The 20,001-nt window shown below is 37.6% G+C and overlaps 1 long non-coding RNA gene across 1 annotated transcript; it reads right to left on the bottom strand.

Moving 5' to 3' along the window:
* Nucleotides 1–14,480: 14,480 nt before the first annotated feature.
* On the bottom strand, nucleotides 14,481–18,153 carry LOC141612948 (uncharacterized). Its single transcript, XR_012529211.1, has 2 exons — nucleotides 18,062–18,153; nucleotides 14,481–14,707 (listed from the first exon to the last, which is right to left on the bottom strand). It is a non-coding gene; the product is annotated as an uncharacterized LOC141612948 (long non-coding RNA).
* Nucleotides 18,154–20,001: the final 1,848 nt, after the last annotated feature.

Genomic DNA, 20,001 nt, shown 5'->3' with positions numbered 1-20,001 from the left:
AATTTTCCACCTGCAAATAATTTGAGCTTTTATATTCCGCCCTTAGCTGGAGGGCATAATCATTTTGTGGATGATTTTAGGAGCTGCCATAGGAAATTTGTTAGGCTTAAATGTTTTTACATTTTGATTTCCTATGTTATTTCTATCTTATGGTGCTACGTACAGTTTTGTGTAGCACATGCGCAGATGTATGATAGGTTGCTGAGAGCCTTGAGTTGTTTTGATTGGGCTCCATTAGAGTAAGATGCTGAAGAAAAAGAGGTCGAGCGGGACCGGTCTGAAACCAGCGCTAGCCGGGAGGCAACCCGAGTGTGATTTGTTTAGTTTTGCGAATAAAATTCGTAGTTGTTTAAAAAAAAAAAAACTCTTAGTGTGTGCTTAGTTTAATTTCCATCTTTAGACTGTTACAATTGGGTTTAGCGCAATTTTGGGCGCGTTTTTATGTGCATTTACAGGTTATTAGACCAAGTTAACTCAATTCATTGAGTTAATTCGAAGAAAGAAGTTGTTTCGTCAGGTAGGTCAGTCGATCGACTGACCTAGCTGGTCGATCGACTGCCCTCAGCAGTACAGTACCCTCTGATCATCGTGAACTGGTCGATCGACCAGGACTATCGGTCGATCGACCACTGTAGCTGATGTACTTCTTTCTTCAATTTAATTCTTTGCACGTAATTTACCGCTTCAATTTTGTTTTCTCGGAATTACGCGCGGTATTTTGTTTCTTTTCAGGTCCTTATTGGTAGCACTGCTGGCTACTGAAACCTCCTAGCTCACGCTGGTTTGGGGAGGTTTCCTTTTGCTGCGCTTAAAGTCTTGTGAGTTCCCGAGTCCTACTTTTATGTCTTATTTAGTTATTTAACGCAAATTCCCGTTTTCCCTTTTATTTCATTACATGATTTTGCACAATGGGGACATTGTGTGATTTGGTTTTGGGAAGGGTTTTGCATTGCATTCATATGTTTTATTGCATTTTTGTTTCACGTTTATTGCATTTCAGTTTGCATTTGTATTTATTTCCTATATATACAGAAAATACAAAAATCCAAAAAAATTGAAAAATATCCAAAAAAATTGAAAAAATTCAAACAAATTGCACGTTTATTTTAGCATATAGGTTGAGTCGGAACGGTAGTATTTCAATGATGACATTGCATTTTCATCTGTTTACGCCTAAGCCTTGCTAATTGACATGTTATTAGTAGAATCTTATTGCATATCTACGAGTTTTCGTTAAATATCTTGCTGAGCTTTAGACTTGACTTAGATTTTTGGCAAGCTACATCATTTTCTGAGGTTTAGAGCTTATAACTGGTGACATTCATGACCAGTTTATTTAGGATGTGAGTAGTTACTCCTTATGAGACATGTTACATCAATATGCATAAATATGAACTTAATCTGCTTAATACCTGTATGCATTCGGTCTGTGGTTTGTTGACACATGTGGTAGAGGTTCCCTTTTCTCATTTTACCCATAAGCCTCACATAGCCAAATTGCCTTTTTGTCCCATAAGCTACATACCATTATTTAGCCTACCCTATCCGAGCTAGTATTGGTAGTTGTGGGAATGTGTTTATTGCATTTTGGTTATATTGCTCTGCATGAGAAGGTTGGTGGAATGTCGGAAAGGAGGAAAGAAAAAAATAGAATTGAAAAAAAAAAGAGAAAAAAATATGAAAAGCAAGTAGAAAAGAAGAAAGGAAAGAAATCAAAATCGCATAATTCGAAAATTTTATTAAATGGCGATTTCTGCTCCCATGTTGTATTTGTATCTTATGGGGAGTTGACTAATTATGGAGATTGTGAGATTAGTGCTACTCATTAGCACTGGTTTTATTGTTGAATTTTGAGCAAGAAGTTGGACGTTGTTATAATTTGGATCTGTAGTTACTAGCTTGGCTTTAACTCCTCTATTCCAAATTTATCTTAGCCCCTTCTTACCCATTACCTCACATATCCATATTTACCTCGGCATGTGTCATGGTCATTTGTTTGGTAGGAATGCATATGTATGGTTGTAGAGATTATTTTCATATTAGATTGCAGGCATGTTCTTATAGGTCGTAGTTAGGTGAGAGTCATTACAAAATTACTTCTTTCTATCTTTTACATATATTCACCTTGTGCTTATTTGAGTGATTTGAGCGACCCGTGAGAGTCCAATTTGATAAGTCTCTATAGTTGACGGTTCAGCAGTTTTTAACGACTCCATAACTCGTTTGCATGATTCACAATGCTAATTGATTGTTAGTTGTGCATTAAATTGGTTTAGGCTTTACATGTTGCATTTCGCTCTGAGATTGAACTCGTTCCATTAGGTTTTAGGATCGAGTCTAGTTCTTGCTTGGGGACAAGCAAGGGTTTGGTTTGGGGAAGTTTGATGCATGTCATTTATATGATGTTTTACACCCTATTTTACACGCATTTCAGAGCTCAAATGTGTAGTTTATTCTACTATTTTCCCTATTTCCGTCTACTTTCGTGTTTTTGTATAATATTGCAGAAATGTGAAGAATCCAGCGGAAAATGAGCCGAATCCGTTCCCGAGTGTTTAGCATAGGATTTGACATGAGGTATTGACTCGAGGAATGAGCTTGGTGCGCGTTTCAAGGCCTAAAGATAGCAAAAGCATGGGTGCGTACGAGTTTAACAAGCAAAGAAGCACTTCACGATATTGCAGCCTGCTTCAGATGGCCATATCTCTAGTTCTAGAGCTGATAATCGAGTGATTCCAATTGGAGGTCAAATATTATCCTCTTAGCTTTCCAACGCCGTGTAGAACGCCTGATTTGACCAAGTAACGAAGAAATGGCAGCTCTTTTAAGATCGTTGCGCGCTGCAGAATTCGTCAGAATGCATTCTTGTCAGACACCCCTTGGTCGATCGACTGACCTATATGGTCGATCGACCAGAGCGCGAATTCCAGAAGCTACTGTGCCAAGTACCTTGGTCGATCGACTGGACTCAGTGGTCGATCGACCAAGCTTCGAATCTGACGCAAATTAAGAACGAGAAGTTAGAAGCCTAACGCAATTAGGTTTTAGAAAATAAGAAGTTGTGTTATTCCTATATAACTCGACTGCTATCAGATTAGGAGGTATCTCCGGACGGAGACATTAGTTTAGAATTTAGCATACGGTTTACGTTCAATTACTTTAATTTTTACTCTCAATAAAACTCGGTATTTCGCTTTCGGATTCTCTTGTTCCTGCCTTGTTACGGTATTCCTTCTTCATAATTCCAGTTTGTTTTAGTTATTCTTGCAGTAGTTAGAATTGTTAGAATAATCCCGAAAGCTTTAGTTTATTATTGCATTTAATCTTTCAATTTCAATTATGCATTCGTTCATCGTATTTATCGAATTAGTTGTTGTTATCTTCATTAATATGTATAGCTAAACCCTTCATGCTAAGATGTAGGGGACCTATAGCGTAGATGGCGTAGAATTAGGCGACCTGAATTAGGGCATTGGTCAATCGACTGGCTTCTCTGGTCGATCGACTGTGCCAGTTGGTCGATCGACTGCCTATAGTGGTCGATCGACTGACGCGTGTATGATTAGCACCGTTTTTAATTAATTAAGTGCAATATTTGACAACGAGACCGAGAGGAGACTTGTTAGATGCTTAGTATTGACCAACCCATTAAGATCGAGAGATAGGAGAGGGAAATAATTAATGAATTAAAACAACTAAATTGCTGAGATCGAGAGATAATGTAATTTAGGCTTTAGGAATCACTAATCGGGGCGAGAGCTAGCATTAGTGAGACTTAGGGACTGATAGCATAGGCCGAAAGGAGCTACTAGTTAACTTGGACCGAGAGGACTTGTTTTACCCATCCTACACGACTGTATTTCGGACTTACCTAGGATTATGTGCCATCGCAGCTATAGTGAACCGACCGTCTTAGCATTTCTTTTATCATTGTTTACGTCCTTATTTACTTTTATTTGTTTATTTAGTTTAAGTTGTTAGACTTAGCTTTAATACATATCAAAACCCCCAAAACGGTTACCCTTAGACTAAAATTAATAACAACTATTATCTCCCTACCTCCCTGCGGATCGACCCTTACTACCACTTGCTAGTTGTAGTTGGGTTTTATAAATATTATTTTTGATACTCACATCGACAGGTATCAACTAACATATTATTATATCCAATGTTAGTACAATTATGTTCACTACTAACATAGTTTTAAGAGGTTATTTATTTATATAAATATATTACATATGTAATACAACGGTTTTATGTGTTGTTGGGTACTCTATCGAGTAGGGCTTACTCTGTTGAGTAAGTGATTGTTGCATGCAAAACAGTGTACTGCTGATGGGTACTCGATCGAGTAAGTGGGTTACTCGATCGAGTAAGAGGCACTCGATCGAGTAAGTGACATACTCGATCGAGTAAGTCGTGTTTTACGGGTTTTCAGCCGAGTTCGATAGTAATGCGTGAAGAGATATATAAACCTATTTCGACAATTTCTCTTTACTTTTCCTCTTATTCTCAAAAGTTTTTACAAAGAAAACAAAGCAACGTCGATTGTTCTTCTCTCATTGCTATCAAATCCTAAGGGCTAGAGTCGTCGGATCGTAGAATTCTTTACGCCGTTGAGACCGTCGCATCGTGGGTAAGATTCTAGTATAGTTTTTATATTGTTTCGTTGATTTTAGTTGAAACCCTAATTGGGTATTTTAGGGGTTTTGGGAGTATTTTGATAATAGATGGTGATTGTATGATTATGTGATTGATAGGAGGTGATTTCGTAGAGGAACGTTTCTGATTAGCTGATTGTGACGATCTTGGTGATTGCCTTTCCAGGTAGGGTTTCTCTACTCAGTTATTGTATAAATGATTATAAGATGGTTGTCTGGTTGATTGGCATGATGATTATATCGTAATTGGTATTGGCATTGATTACATTGTGTTGATGGTGGATTGTTGTTGGTTGTTTAATGTTGTTGATCTTATCGTATTGGTTATTGTTGTTATATAATTGGTTGGATGTGTTTGTCTGTGGTTCGCGAGGCGCGTCCTCGGCTGAGTGGAGTCACTTGCGGGAGTGACTTCACGCCCTTGATTCGCCCTCTGTGGAACCCGCCGCAGGAGGGGATGCGCACATTAAGGAACTTGGGTTTTCGCTCGGAATTGATGAGCGGGGATTTGGTGGGTACGACTGTGGTCCCCCGCTGGTGGCGTGGAATATCTGTTGCGATGGATATTCTGGAAGGGCTACAAACTTTAGCGTGTAGTCAGGTGTGTGGAGATGTGATGGTGTTGGAGATTGTGAATGTGTATCTGTTGTTGTTTATCTTATATTGTTTATGCAGTAACTGACCCCGTTTAAATGTTTTAAAAACTGTGGTGATCCATTCGGGGGTGGTGAGCAGTTGTCTAGCAGGTATACTATGGATGCGCGCGGGATTAGCTGAGGATGGAATCGCCACGAGTCTGATAGTAGTCTTCCGCTGTGTTATCATAATACTTTTTGTTACTTTAGTTGTAGTTTGGTTTTAGAACTGTTGTACTTTACTTTACAGTTGGTTTTGATCTAATCACTTTAAACTTTATGCTTAAACTATGTTTCTTGAAGGTCACTTTTGATTACTATGCCTCGGGTAACCGAGATGGTAGCACCTCTATGCCTAAGGTGGTCTTGGTAAGGCACGTTGGTGTATGGGGGTGTTACAAAGTGGTATCAGAGTGACGATTTTGGAACCTTTAACTAATGAACCCAATGAATCTAGGGAGTCAAAATAAAATGAACCCGGGTAGGAGTTGTTAGGAGCTAATGCAAAGACTTGGGAGATGTCCTAAAGTCGCGAACTCGCCCTATAACTTTAAACCGGTCACTATGGGGTGTCATGGGATCGCTATGTGTTTAATATTGTTCATGTGCATGTATTGGATGATGTGTTGCATGAAATGTTGGATGAGTGATTGTGGAGGAATGGAGGATGTGGTGGAAAAAGGTGAAGTATTCATATGATGAAATGTTGTGATAAGCATGTTGTATGATGGAAGTGATTTTTTAATGTTGTTATGTTAGTAACATGTGAATAGGGGATTCGATGTCGTATAATATGTTATTGTTTTTACGTAAAGTTATAGGATAAAGGCATGTGGGTAATACTTGATTGGAGACACTACTACAAATACAGGCAACCACAACGGCCCTTTAACAACGATTATTCACGAAAATCACAATAGACGTTGTAGAATGTGTGGCGCGAATTTTACTAAAATAAATTAAAACGGGTATGGTTATAAAAACCGTTGTTATTAGTTTTAACAACGGGTAACACATGCACAACCGTTGTTAATAATTTGGCGCAAAATTGGCGCAAAGTTAGTGAAAAGTAATCACAACGGTTATTTTTGAAACCCGTTGTTAAAACTTATTTAACAACGGGTGTTTTTTACAACCGTTGTTAAAACATATTTCACAACGGTTGTTGTTTAATAACCGTTGTCAATACCTTCCATACTATAAACCACACAAAGAGAAGTCTGCTGCAGCCACAAAACACAACCCTTAATACACAAACACAAACACAGCAGACAAACAAACACAAAACACACACTCTCTTTCTCTCTTTCTCTCTTTCTCTCTTTCTCACTTTCTCATCGTCCTTTTATCTTCTCGCCGTCACTGTTGATTTCATCGTCATTATTTTCTGTATTTATCAGGTAAATCTCGCCGTCACTGTTAGTTTCATCGTCATTATTTTCTTTTTCTATTTATTTCTTTTGCATGTATGTGTTTTTATCGACCATTATGTTATTTGAATCTAGTTAGTTAGTAAAACAATGAAGAAGCAAGATGAAGAAGCAAGATAAACATAATTAATATATATATATATATTTATAAATACATAAATTAAAAAAAAATTACATATATAAAAATGCAATTCTTATATTTTCATAGAGGATCTTATTCTGCTCTATCGTATCCGTCCTCTCCTCCTTGGCTATTTGGAGGTTCCGTTCAGCAGTTGCTATATCGTCATATAGCTGCAACTGCTGCTGCTCCGTCAAGCCATCTTCTTTGGCGTGCTTCAGTGCGGATCGAGCATCCGCAAGGTAGCTCCTGAAACTTTCCTCAATATGGGCAATATACCAAAGACAGGCATAAGTTCTTAGCACCGTCAATAGTCACTTTGTAACTCGAGTCTATACCACGAGGTAGGGAAGGTAATCGAACCGGTATCTTGGCTCAGCGGTTAATATTAATAAAACATGGCCAAGAGACAACACAACCCTAGCCTAAAATCTGCGCAGACCTAGACATGCGGATACACACCACCGCACCCAAGACCCACAATTTTTCTAAAACAAAGTGAGTACCCTAAGGAGTCCACCAAAGGGTTGGCTAGTACTTAAGCTGACCACTTACTATCAAAATAAGTAACTGAGGTCATGCCCCAACTTGGATATAAATCCACTAGTCAGGAACACAAAGGCTATCAAGCAGTGAACATATACTCGTCAAAGACTATAAAGACCTATCTATGATGAAGGCCGAAATACTCACCTAGGACCTAGTCCCAGCTAGTCCCAGCTTGAATACTTTAGCCCACACCACACAAGACTCACCACACAAGTCAAGTAAGACACCCACTTAACCATAAGAGGGCAAAAAGGCTATATAAATGTCTATTCAGCAGATAAACCAACAGAATCCTCAATACCAATTTCCAATACTAACAAAATTAACCATATTAAAGGCTTCGGGGAATCTAGGGCCGTTTTTACAATATAAGAAACTACTTAAATTCAACTAACTACACATGTGAAATAGAGATATAATAAATGGCCTAAAGCAAGAAAAAGGCCGATTATCTAATTCATTCAACCGAATTTTTACCCGCAACCCCAGCCATGCGACAGGTACGGGTCAAATTGCGGCTGTCCAATCACTCAATTAACTGACATCGCATCAGTCAAAGGGACTAAGGCTCAGTTTTCGGCACAATCAACAAAACATTATAATTATCGCTATAAAATTCATTTTGAGCCTATTAATTACAATTTCATTTTGTAAACTATCCTAACATGTGATAACTATTAATATAAACACAATTTTACCATTAACATAATTTTTGTTACTAGTATGCTTCAATTCAAAATACTACCCATTTGTTACTTATACTAATTAGAACATTAATTACCCCAAAATGACCAATATTGTACGAAAAACCGCGAAACAAGCACGGACCAACCCGGGCCAACCCCAAGGCCGGCCGTGGGCTGCCGTGGGCCTGCCGGCTGCTGGCCGTCCCCTACACCACCATTTTTTTCTATTTTTGTTTAGTAAAAGACCGTCTGAACACTAATTAATCGTTCCCAATTCAACTTTGCTAATTTAAACTAACAAAAGGCATAAATTAAGCATGCATGCAACAAATTTTAACATGTGAAAACTACTACTCAAACAAAAATCACCAAACATACAAAAACAACAAAGATTGTGACGATAATTCGTCGAGTAACTCGAAATATGTTACCTTAAGCTAGAAAAAGAGCAATTAGCACCTCAAAACCCAAACCCTAACGACAACTATCCGCTATCCTCTACAATATACGAGTCCCCGAACTCGTCCTCCAATTCTTCACCTAAATAAACAATTAAAACACAAAGATAAGTATATAAAACCGAAATTTCCGAAAATTGGTCTTAAAACAACTTCAAGAAAACTGAAATTAAATTATACCAAGTTGTAGATCTCGACGAGAGGATTCCGGAAAGGTAAATTTCGTGAAAAACCGATAAGAAACGAGTAAGTTATGTCGATTTTTAGCTTGATTTTATATAAAAATGGAGTTTTGGTCTTTTTAGAACAAGGAAGAAGATGAAGGAAGGAAAATCAGAAAAAAAGAAAAGAAAGGGGGAGGGGAGCCGGGTAAGGGAGAAAGGAAAGGAGGAGAGCGGGTTTGAGTCGGGATTTTTCGAGTCGGTTTTGACTCGTTTCGATAATAATTAAAACCGTAGGTCAAACGCAAATTCCGTCAAGACCAAAGTTCTTAAACACGAGATTACAAGAAAATTGAGTATTCATACGACCCATTTCCAAATCCGTTTACCCAACGTTCAAAAGAATTGTCATTTTCCCCCCGATACGCCCTTATTTCGAAATAAAAAGTTTTACACGGTTTAAACTATTTTTAAACATTTCGAAACTATCAAAATAAATACTTTTCTTCAAAATATAATAAAATTATATTTCTTTGAATTATTTTTACTTTAATTACTTTAAATATCAAATTTTATTTGATTAATAAATTATTTTCGAAATATATTAACGGTCCGAAATTACGGGGCGTTACAATCACCCCTCCTTTTAAAAAGTTTCGTCCTCGAAACTTAGAAGGAGAAATTATAGTTATAAGAAAATATAGGTATCTTTTCAATGAAACGGTGATACTCTTGTTGATCAGACAAGAACATCCATATTCATATCAAGATATAAAAATATTTCTACACCAATAAATGAGAAAACCCATTATTGGGACGTCTCCAACAACGAGATTCAACATTCACTAATGTTAAAACCATTGAAAATCATACAAGCATTTTCAAACTTTTAGTTTAAAATTCTATAGTAAGAATACTATCTTTACTAATTATGATTATACAAGGCTTAGTAACTCGGAAAAAGAGTAAGAAAAGGAATACCTTACGAAAATAATTCAGGATATTTAGCTAACATAGAAGCTTCAGTCTCCCAAGTCTCTTCTTCGACATTTCCACAACGCCAAAGAACTCGGACTAGAGGTACAACTTTGCTCCTAAGTTGCTTATTGGCTTTTTCAAGAATCCGAATTGGTCTTTCTTCAACCACCAAGTTAGGCTCCAATTCAAGAATTTCTTCTTGGATTATATGGCTAGGTTCACTAATATACTTCCTCAATTGAGAAACATGGAAGACATTATGAACCTTGCTCAGATTTGGGGGCAATTCTAAACGGTAAGCAGCTGGACCAATCTTTTCAATCACCTGAAAAGGTCCAATATATTTAGGGCTCGACTTCCTTTAACGCCAAACCGTTTCACCCCTTTCATAGGTGACACTTTAAGGAATACTTGATCATCAACCTCAAAGGAAAGTGGTCGACGACGGACATCAGCATATGATTTTTGACGGTCCTGAGCGGCTTTCATCCGCTCCCGAATGATCTTAACTTGTTCAATGGACTCGGTCACCAAGTCAGGTCCTAACATTGGAACATTTTGGGTTTGATCCCAGCAGACAGGAGTACGGCATTTCCTACCATACAGAGCTTCATATGGTGTCGTTTTAATGGAAGCTTGATAGCTGTTGTTGTAAGAGAATTCAACCAAAGGTAAACATTTCTCCCAAGAAGTTTGGAAATCTAAGGCACAGGCACGAAGAAGATCCTCTAAGGTTTGAATTGTTCTCTCAGTTTGACCATCAGTGGCAGCGTGAAAAGCAGTGCTCATCAACAGTTTACTACCCAAGGCCTCCTGTAATGCAGTCCAGAAACGAGAGCAAAATCGAGGATCTCGATCTGAAACTATATCTTTAGGAACGCCATGATAGCGTACTACTTCATCCACATAGACACGAGCTAGAACTTCTAAACTCCAGGTTTCTTTGATGGGAATAAACCGAGCACATTTAGTCAATCGGTCCACAACCACCCAAATAGCATTCTTCCCAGTGGAAGTCCTGGGTAAAGCCATCACAAAATCCATAGATATAGACTCCCATTTCCAAAGAGGAATATCCAAGGGTTGAAGTAAACCCCCGGGCTTTTGATGTTCTATCTTTACTTTCTGGCAGGTGAGGCATTTACTGACATACTCCATAACTTCAATCTTCATCCTAGACCACCAGAATTGTAATCTCAAATCTTTGTACATTTTGGTACCTCCCGGATGAATGGAGTAAGGAGAGAGGTGTGCTTCATCAAGAACTCTTTTTCTCAAATCAGCTGCACTCGGAACATAGATTCTACCATGATAACGGAGATACCCTTCATCATCAATCTTACAATCCTTAGCTTGCCCAAGTTGAATTTTAGCTCGAATGGATATGAAAGTAGGATCATTAGGAAGGCAAGTACGGATCTCACGGTGGAAGTCGGTTCAATGACATGGCATCAAGATGATGAGAGCCCCTTTTTACAAGGCTTACTCCCAATTTTTGAAGTTCTAAAGCAAGTTCAGGAGGTAAGTCCCGAAAAGAATTCAAAGAATGACAGGATTTTCTGCTAAGAGCATCAGCCACCACATTAGCTTTTCCTTCATGATAAATTAGATTGGCATCATAGTCATTCACCAATTCTAACCATCTCCTTTGTCTCATGTTCAGCTCTTTTTGGGTAAAGAGATATTTCAGGCTCTTGTGGTCGGTGTAGATGTTGCAATGGACTCCAATGAGGTAGTGTCTCCAAATCTTCAAAGCATGTACTACCGCAGCTAATTCAAGATCATGAGTCGGGTAGTTAACCTCATGAACTCTAAGTCATCGAGAGGCATAAGCAATGACTTTCCTCTTTTGCATCAAGACACAACCTATACCATGCTTAGAAGCATCACAAGAAACATCAAAGTCCACTCCTTCTTCGTAAGGTCAACACCGGAGCGGTAGTCAACCTCTTTTTCATTTCTGGAAGGCATTTTCACATTCTTCGACCACACAAATTTAGACTCTTTCTTCAAAGTGAGTCATCGGCCTAGCAATCTTTGAAAAATCCTTCACAAATCGCCGATAGTAACCCGCCAAGCCAAGGAAACTACGGATTTCAGAAACATTGGTTGGACTTTTCCAATCAACAACGGCTTCAATTTTGGCTGGATCTACCATAACGCCCTCTTTTGAAATGACATGCCCAAGGAAGGTCACTTTAGGTAACCAGAACTCACATTTAGAGAATTTAGCATACCATTTTTCACGGCGCAAAATCTCTAAAATAACACGAAGGTGTTGAACATGTTCTTCTTCAGATTTAGAATAGATCAAGATGTCATCAATGAACACCACAACGCATTTGTCAAGGTGTTCTCTGAAAGTACGGTTCATCTGATCCATGAATACTGCTGGAGCATTGGTCAATCCGAATGGCATCACCGTAAACTCGAAATGACCATATCTCGTCTCAAGGCGGTTTTAGGAATATCGACTTCTGACCGGAATTTGATGATAGCCCGAACGAAGATCAATTTTAGAAAAAGTAGAAGCACCTCGAAGTTGGTCGAAAAGATCATCAATTCTAGGAAGAGGATATTTATTCTTGATAGTAACTCGGTTAAGTTCACGATAATCTATGCATAATCGCATAGATCCATCCTTCTTTCTTACAAAGAGAACAGGAGCACCCCAAGGTGAAAAGTCAAGTTGAATAAAACCTTTGGCAATCAAATCATCCAAATGAGTCTTGACTCTTTCATTTCGAGACGGTGCCCGGCCTATAAGGAGCTTTAGCAATAGGGCGGTACCGGAATAAAAGATCAATAGCAAATTCAACTTTCCTTTCGGGAGGAATTCCCGGTAGCTCATCGGGAAAAATATCGGGAAATTCACATACTACTTTGGAATGTTCTCTTTAGGAGGCGAGAAAGAAGAATCGAAGTAGTCACCATACACAAGAAGGCTTGATGACCCTTTTTCATTGCATTAATAAACTTCATAGCAGAAATTAATTTAGTACCGGTTTGTCTTTTAACCATTTGATAAGACACACGGTGACCTGAAGGTTTTGTAAGAATTATTTTCTGATCTCGACATTCAAATCGAGCATGATAAGTATGTAACCAATCCATGCCCAAAATGACATCAAATTCTTCAAGCGGAAATTGGAAAAGATTTGCTGGAAATATAGATCCCATAATAGAAATAGGGACTTCCGGATAGATTTTAGAACAGGAAAAGACATCACCAGAGGGTAAAGATATAGATGTACTTTCTTCTTGTGATGATTCAAGTGATAGTTTATTGGAGAGTTTTATTGAAATAAAAGATAAAGAGGCACCCGTATCAAATAATACCAAACAAGGAACATCAAAAATAGAAAATGTTCCAGTAATGATATCAGGATGTGCCTCAGCTTCTGCTCGGCTCATAACAAAGATACGGCCCTTCGGCCTCACTGGCCTCACTGGCCTCACTGGGACGACAGGAGTGGTAGGAGCCGTCACCTTCCTCTCCGGGCAAACATTGGCCTTGTGACCCGGTTTGTTACAAGAAAAGCATATGATAGGGTCAATGAAGCATTTACCAGGGTGTGCTGGTTTCTTGCAGTTATAACACACTCGGTCTTTAGTACTTTTATTATCATTAACAGCTGAAGATTGACCACCCCGGTTAACTTGCACATTAGAAACAAATCTCCTCTTGTTTGGGTCAGAGGGAGATGAAATGAACCTGGGTGAAGGAGTAAAGGGCCTAGAAGAGGGATATAAAGGCCTCTTGCCAAGACTAGAACTAGTTGCACGAGCTTCATTTTCAATCTCTTTCAATGAATTCTCGGCCCATAAAGCATCATTATAAATGGAAACAAAGCTAGTGGAATCCCGACGGACCATGCTTTTGATCTTAGGGGAGAGCTTTTCAAGATAAAAGAAAGCTTTTTCGTTGTCATCCTTCACCAATCGAGTTGCATAATGAGCCAACTCGTTGAATTTATCGGTGAAGGCCTGAACTGGAAGGCTTCCTTGCTTCAACTCCATGAATCCCTTCAACTTCTACTGTTTCACTCTTGAGGATAGAAACGGGCCTCCACTAACTCCTTGAAACGTACCCAGTCAAATCCCGGTTCAGCTAAAACGGTAGGCCCAGTCATGGACCACCACCGGTCTGCTTCTCGTACTAGGAAATGAGAGGCTAGCTTCACTTTATGTTCCTCCTTGACATCATACAACGTGAAGCTTTTCTCCAACTCCCGAAACCACCCTGTAAGAGCAGCTGGATCAATCTCTCCACCATAAGTGGGAGTGTTGATTCGGGTCAATTGGTTAGCCACCCAAGTATAGGTGCCTAGAGTACCCTCAGCAGGCGGAGGAGGAAGAGGAGCTTGTTGATTTTGTTGATTTTGTTGGTTTTGGAGAATTTGAGTAAGAACTAGTAAGATAGCATCATCAATGTCTCTTCTTGGCGGAGCCATCTTACAACAGGGAAAAATTTAATTAGTACCTATCAATTAGCAATCACAAACAGACTACCACATAAAATCCTAATTCTACCCATCCTACCCTTCTCTCAAGTTTATTATTTAAAGGTCAAGTGATTTTTAAGTGGGGTGCACAAACGTGCGTCGGGAGCAATAGGCTCTGATACCAACTGTGACACCCTTAAATAACTCGATAATTAAATGCGTAAATTCTACGGAAAAACTGGTAGGATATGTTTGTAATTGGTCTAACTATATAAAAACCTGTAATTTCAAAAAAAATTTCTAAACCAATCACAACATCTCCAACATTCCCAATAGACGGGTGCCAAAACCTGCAATTGCTACAATCTAATTTACTTAACACCGCTAAAGGTAAGAAAATACATAATGATACAACCCAAAATGGAAAAGGGAGACATATGTCCCTTCAAATTATATACAAACCAAAAGTTAAAAGGTTATATACATAACCAAAAGATAAAAGGTTTCTACAAAAGAAAACCAAACTAGGTCCAAGGTTCCTTGCTCACTAGCTCGTCTGTGACCCCAACTAAGCATCAACAACCTGTCAATCGCATTTTATACAAACACGAAAGCCACAATTCAGTGGGGAGTAACTTCGAGTCCTCCCAGCCACGAATCGTCAAAATTAATGTAACATGTAGTAAAACATGTAAACAATATGATAAACAATGTAATTATCATGTAATCTAACCTATGACCCCTAAACTGACCAAACTAAACTATCATGTGAATCATATAATTCAAATAGTAATCCAAACTTTATCAATCAGAACCGCTTACATCTCACCTATTACAGTTCATAAAATCACCATACAAGAAAGGGCAATATACCAAAGACAGGCATAAGTTCTTAGCACCGTCAATAGTCACTTTGTAACTCGAGTCTATACCACGAGGTAGGGAAGGTAATCGAACCGGTATCTTGGTTCAGCGGTTAATATTAATAAAACATGGCCAAGAGACAACACAACCCTAGCCTAAAATCTGCGCAGACCTAGACATGCGGATACACACCACCGCACCCAAGACCCACAATTTTTCTAAAACAAAGTGAGTACCCTAAGGAGTCCACCAAAGGGTTGTGTTGGACCATATAGATATATGATTAAGTTTTGATAATGACAAGTGTGCTTCGTTTTATATATACTCTTGCTTGTAATTGTTTGTTTAGTCTTTGTTAGATTAAATTAGGTTTACAAGTTTAGCAAGTAATGTTATAGCTCTCTTAGCTATAACATTGAAGATTTGTGAAGCATCATTCAAGTTATGTTATAGCAGCTTGAGCTATAACATTGGAAGTTCTTAAAGCATCATAAGCAACTGTAACAAGTTTCAAGTATGATGATCATTCAAGCAAAAGGCTAGATCAAGTCTTTAACAAAGCTCAAGATGAAGAGCTTTTGGTCAAGATAAAGAGAAGATTCTTTACTGAAGATCTCCAGGAAGATTAGTTAGTATAGGTCTTCATCTAATGACGGTATCTTAAGATAAGAATATTGGCAAGTAAAGTTATAGCTATTTCACCTATAACTTTACTGTCCAAACTTAAAGTTATAGCTGTTTCTACTATAACTTTAGGTAGCATTTTAAAGGCACGATTTTAATAGTTTTAAAATCATTTTTCAAAAGATAAATTTCTTTTATACATATTTCGAAATCTTTTGTATATAGTAGAATTGAATTATGGATTGTTACAATTGGTGACTTGCATATTCCTATTGGTTAGTAAAACGACTTATGGGTCGTCATGCTACCTAGGGTTTGCTAGTCTATCTAATCTAACCCTAATCCAAGGAGATAGGTTTTATCCAAGATGGACACGGGCCTAGGGTTTCAGCCGTGAGCTGCGAACCATTGGGGCGTGTGAGGTTGTTGAGATTAAGTAAACTATCTAATCAAATCTAGCTTATATTTATATAAGATACTTTCCTATCTTTATAATATATGATTTGATTTGTTTATTTATCTTAACATCTTAAAGATATAATTTTACTTGTTAAATAAGATTTACTTTTATCTTATTTACCTAAACTATATTATCTTGGATTAAATTAAGGAAAGAGATAAAGTGTTATCTCTTATTTCCTTAGCCGCCTATCTCACGGCAACCTAGGGTTTCGTGCAAACCCTAGTTCCCACTTCTACTATAAATACAATTGATCATTCTTCATTTATCTAAGCTTTTCGAAATATAAGAGACTTTGCAAAACATATTTGAGTTTAATTCTTAATTGTCTTATTGTTTTGTTTTAGAAAATATTTACGAAAAGTCGTGCTCTTCAAATTGCTTATCTTTCCTTAAGGTTACGTCATAAGATAATAGTACTTCATATTGTTTCTTACTCGTTCAATTGTGTGAACACTTAGAAGAACAATCAAGTGCTTTCTTAGTAACTTAAGATAGTCAAATCGAATATCTAGTGATATTCAAATTGAGTTATAGTTAGAGTTAACTATACGAGTTGGGTTGATAATTTTGTAATCCGGAGTAAGGTACTAAAATTATTAATCGAGAATAGTGGACGTAGGCTTCGACGTGTGAAGCTGAACCACTTCAAATATCGTGTGTCTTTGCATCTTTCGTTTCAGTCATTTCATTCGTTCATAATCATTTAGTTAATTAGTTAAAGTTTAATCAATAAACTTTAAGTAATTAATTACCTTGATATAAAATAAAAAGTAGGCATAATTTTTAAATACTCAATTCACCCCCCCCCCCCCCCTCTCGAGTATTTCGGGTGTGATAGACTCTTCAGGTTGGCTAGTACTTAAGCTGACCACTTACTATCAAAATAAGTAACTGAGGTCATGCCCCAACTTGGATATAAATCCACTAGTCAGGAACACAAAGGCTATCAAGCAGTGAACATATATATATACTCAAAAGACTATAAAGACCTATCTATGATGAAGGCCGAAATACTCACCTAGGACCTAGTCCCACTAGTCCCACTTGAATACTTTAGCCCACACCACACAAGACTCACCACACAAGTCAAGTAAGACACCCACTTAACCATAAGAGGGCAAAAAGGCTATATAAATGTCTATTCAAATGAGATAAACCAACGAATCCTCAATACCAATTTCCAATTCTAACAATATTAACCATATTAAAGGCTTCAGGGAATCTAGGGCCGTTTTTACAATATAAGAAACTACTTAAATTCAACTAACTACACATGTGAAATAGAGATATAATAAATGGCCTAAAGCAAGAAAAAGGCCGATTATCTAATTCATTCAACCGAATTTTTACCCGCAACCCCACCCTGCGACAGTGCACGGTCAAATTGCGGTGACCAATCACTCAATTAATCGACATCGCATCGACCAAAGGGACTAAGGCTCGATTTTTCGACAATCAACAAAACATTATAATTATCGCTATAAAATTCATTTTGAGCCTATTAATTACAATTTCATTTTGTAAACTATCCTAACATGTGATAACTATTAATATAAACACAATTTTACCATTAACATAATTTTTGTTACTAGTATGCTTCAATTCAAAATACTACCCATTTGTTACTTATACTAATTAGAACATTAATTACCCCAAAATGACCAATATTGTACGAAAAACCGCGAAACAAGCACGGACCAACCCGGCCAACCCCAAGGCCGGCCGTGGGCTGCCGTGGCTCGCCGTCTTTGCCGCCGTCCCCTACACCACCATTTTTTTCCATTTTTGTTTAGTAAAAGACCGTCTGAACACTAATTAATCGTTCCCAATTCAACTTTGCTAATTTAAACTAACAAAAGGCATAAATTAAGCATGCATGCAACAAATTTTAACATGTGAAAACTACTACTCAAACAAAAATCACCAAACATACAAAAATAACAAAGATTGTGACGATAATTCGTCGAGTAACTCGAAATATGTTACCTTAAGCTAGAAAAAGAGCAATTAGCACCTCAAAACCCAAACCCTAACGACAACTATCCGCTATCCTCTACAATATACGAGTCCCCGAACTCGTCCTCCAATTCTTCACCTAAATAAACAATTAAAACACAAAGATAAGTATATAAAACCGAAATTTCCGAAAATTGGTCTTAAAACAACTTCAAGAAAACTGAAATTAAATTATACCAAGTTGTAGATCTCGACGAGAGGATTCCGGAAAGGTAAATTTCGTGAAAAACCGATAAGAAACGAGTAAGTTATGTCGATTTTTAGCTTGATTTTATATAAAAATGGAGTTTTGGTCTTTTTAGAACAAGGAAGAAGATGAAGGAAGGAAAATCAGAAAAAAAGAAAAGAAAGGGGGAGGGGAGCCGGGTAAGGGAGAAAGGAAAGGAGGAGAGCGGGTTTGAGTCGGGATTTTTCGAGTCGGTTTTGACTCGTTTCGATAATAATTAAAACCGTAGGTCAAACGCAAATTCCGTCAAGACCAAAGTTCTTAAACACGAGATTACAAGAAAATTGAGTATTCATACGACCCATTTCCAAATCCGTTTACCCAACGTTCAAAAGAATTGTCATTTTCCCCCCGATACGCCCTTATTTCGAAATAAAAAGTTTTACACGGTTTAAACTATTTTTAAACATTTCGAAACTATCAAAATAAATACTTTTCTTCAAAATATAATAAAATTATATTTCTTTGAATTATTTTTACTTTAATTACTTTAAATATCAAATTTTATTTGATTAATAAATTATTTTCGAAATATATTAACGGTCCGAAATTACGGGGCGTTACATAATGACCCTTGTTTTGGGTCATATACTTATCTTTTACCTCGTCGCATATCTTATTTAATTCAAAGGTGTTCTTTTGCTTCTTTATGCATTGTTTTACGTATATGTTGGTCCTGATGCGTAAGTTACCCAATCTTATGATGTAAGAGTAGCACCTTATGATGGGTATGAGTTTGGTGGGGAGGACATGAGTTATATGTGGTTGTGATGGATAGTGGAAAAAGAAAAGTGAGATTTATGAGCTTATTGAGGCATGAAGCATGTTTTGTGAGACGTGGTGAGTGATATAATTGCGAGTTTGAGTAATGTAAGGTAAGTGTATATGGGCAAGGGGTGATGTAAGTATAAGGAACGTGAGAATGAAAAGATTGAAATGAGGGATGCGAATGGTGGTAACTTGAGATGTGTAAGGATTTATGGAGGGAGATGGTTAGGATTGTGTTGGTTAAGAATATATGTAATGAAAGGTCGTTGGAGAAGAGTTGTATATAGTGAGCTTAGAGGGCGTCATGTCGCGATGTCGATTTGTAGATAGTGACTGAGTTTGAGGAATTTGGTTTAATAAGAGGTGAACCTAGTGTGTAATTACTTGGGCAGTTAACGGTATAAAGTGAAATTTTTGGGTTCTAGAGATGTAAGAGGAGATGTAATTAATTGATGAGTACTCATTGATGGTGTGGACGTAATGATGACATGTGTGAGTGAGTAGCATGGTGAGAGAGGATCAGTGATAAGAAAGAATGAGAAGATATTGATATGAATTAATGGAAATTGAGTTGTGGAGCAACGAGAAGGTAACTGGATTACTAAAGAGTTAGGTAGAGGGAGGAAGGAGATGAATTATTGATTGATATTGTTGAGTATAAAGGGAGAAGAAGGATGAAAGTAAGCTGAGAGAACGTCAACCAGAGTTAAGGAACATGAAAGAAAGGAATCGTCGAGATGTAGGATACTATCATGAGGGTGTGAGTTAATGATTATATAGAAATTTCAAGACGACATGTTAGCCATGAGTTTTGAGAAATTAAGGGAGTAAAAGTTGGTAGAGTATTTGCACGATATGAGATTTTGGTGGTGAGTTAGGTGACGATACAATTAAGGATATAATTGGAATGAATGCT

The sequence above is a fragment of the Silene latifolia genome, chromosome 1 (assembly GCF_048544455.1).
Source record: "Silene latifolia isolate original U9 population chromosome 1, ASM4854445v1, whole genome shotgun sequence".
Lineage (NCBI taxonomy): Eukaryota > Viridiplantae > Streptophyta > Magnoliopsida > Caryophyllales > Caryophyllaceae > Silene > Silene latifolia.
The sequence above is the reverse complement of the archived record's forward strand: the minus strand, read 5'-3'. Positions and strand labels throughout refer to the sequence as shown.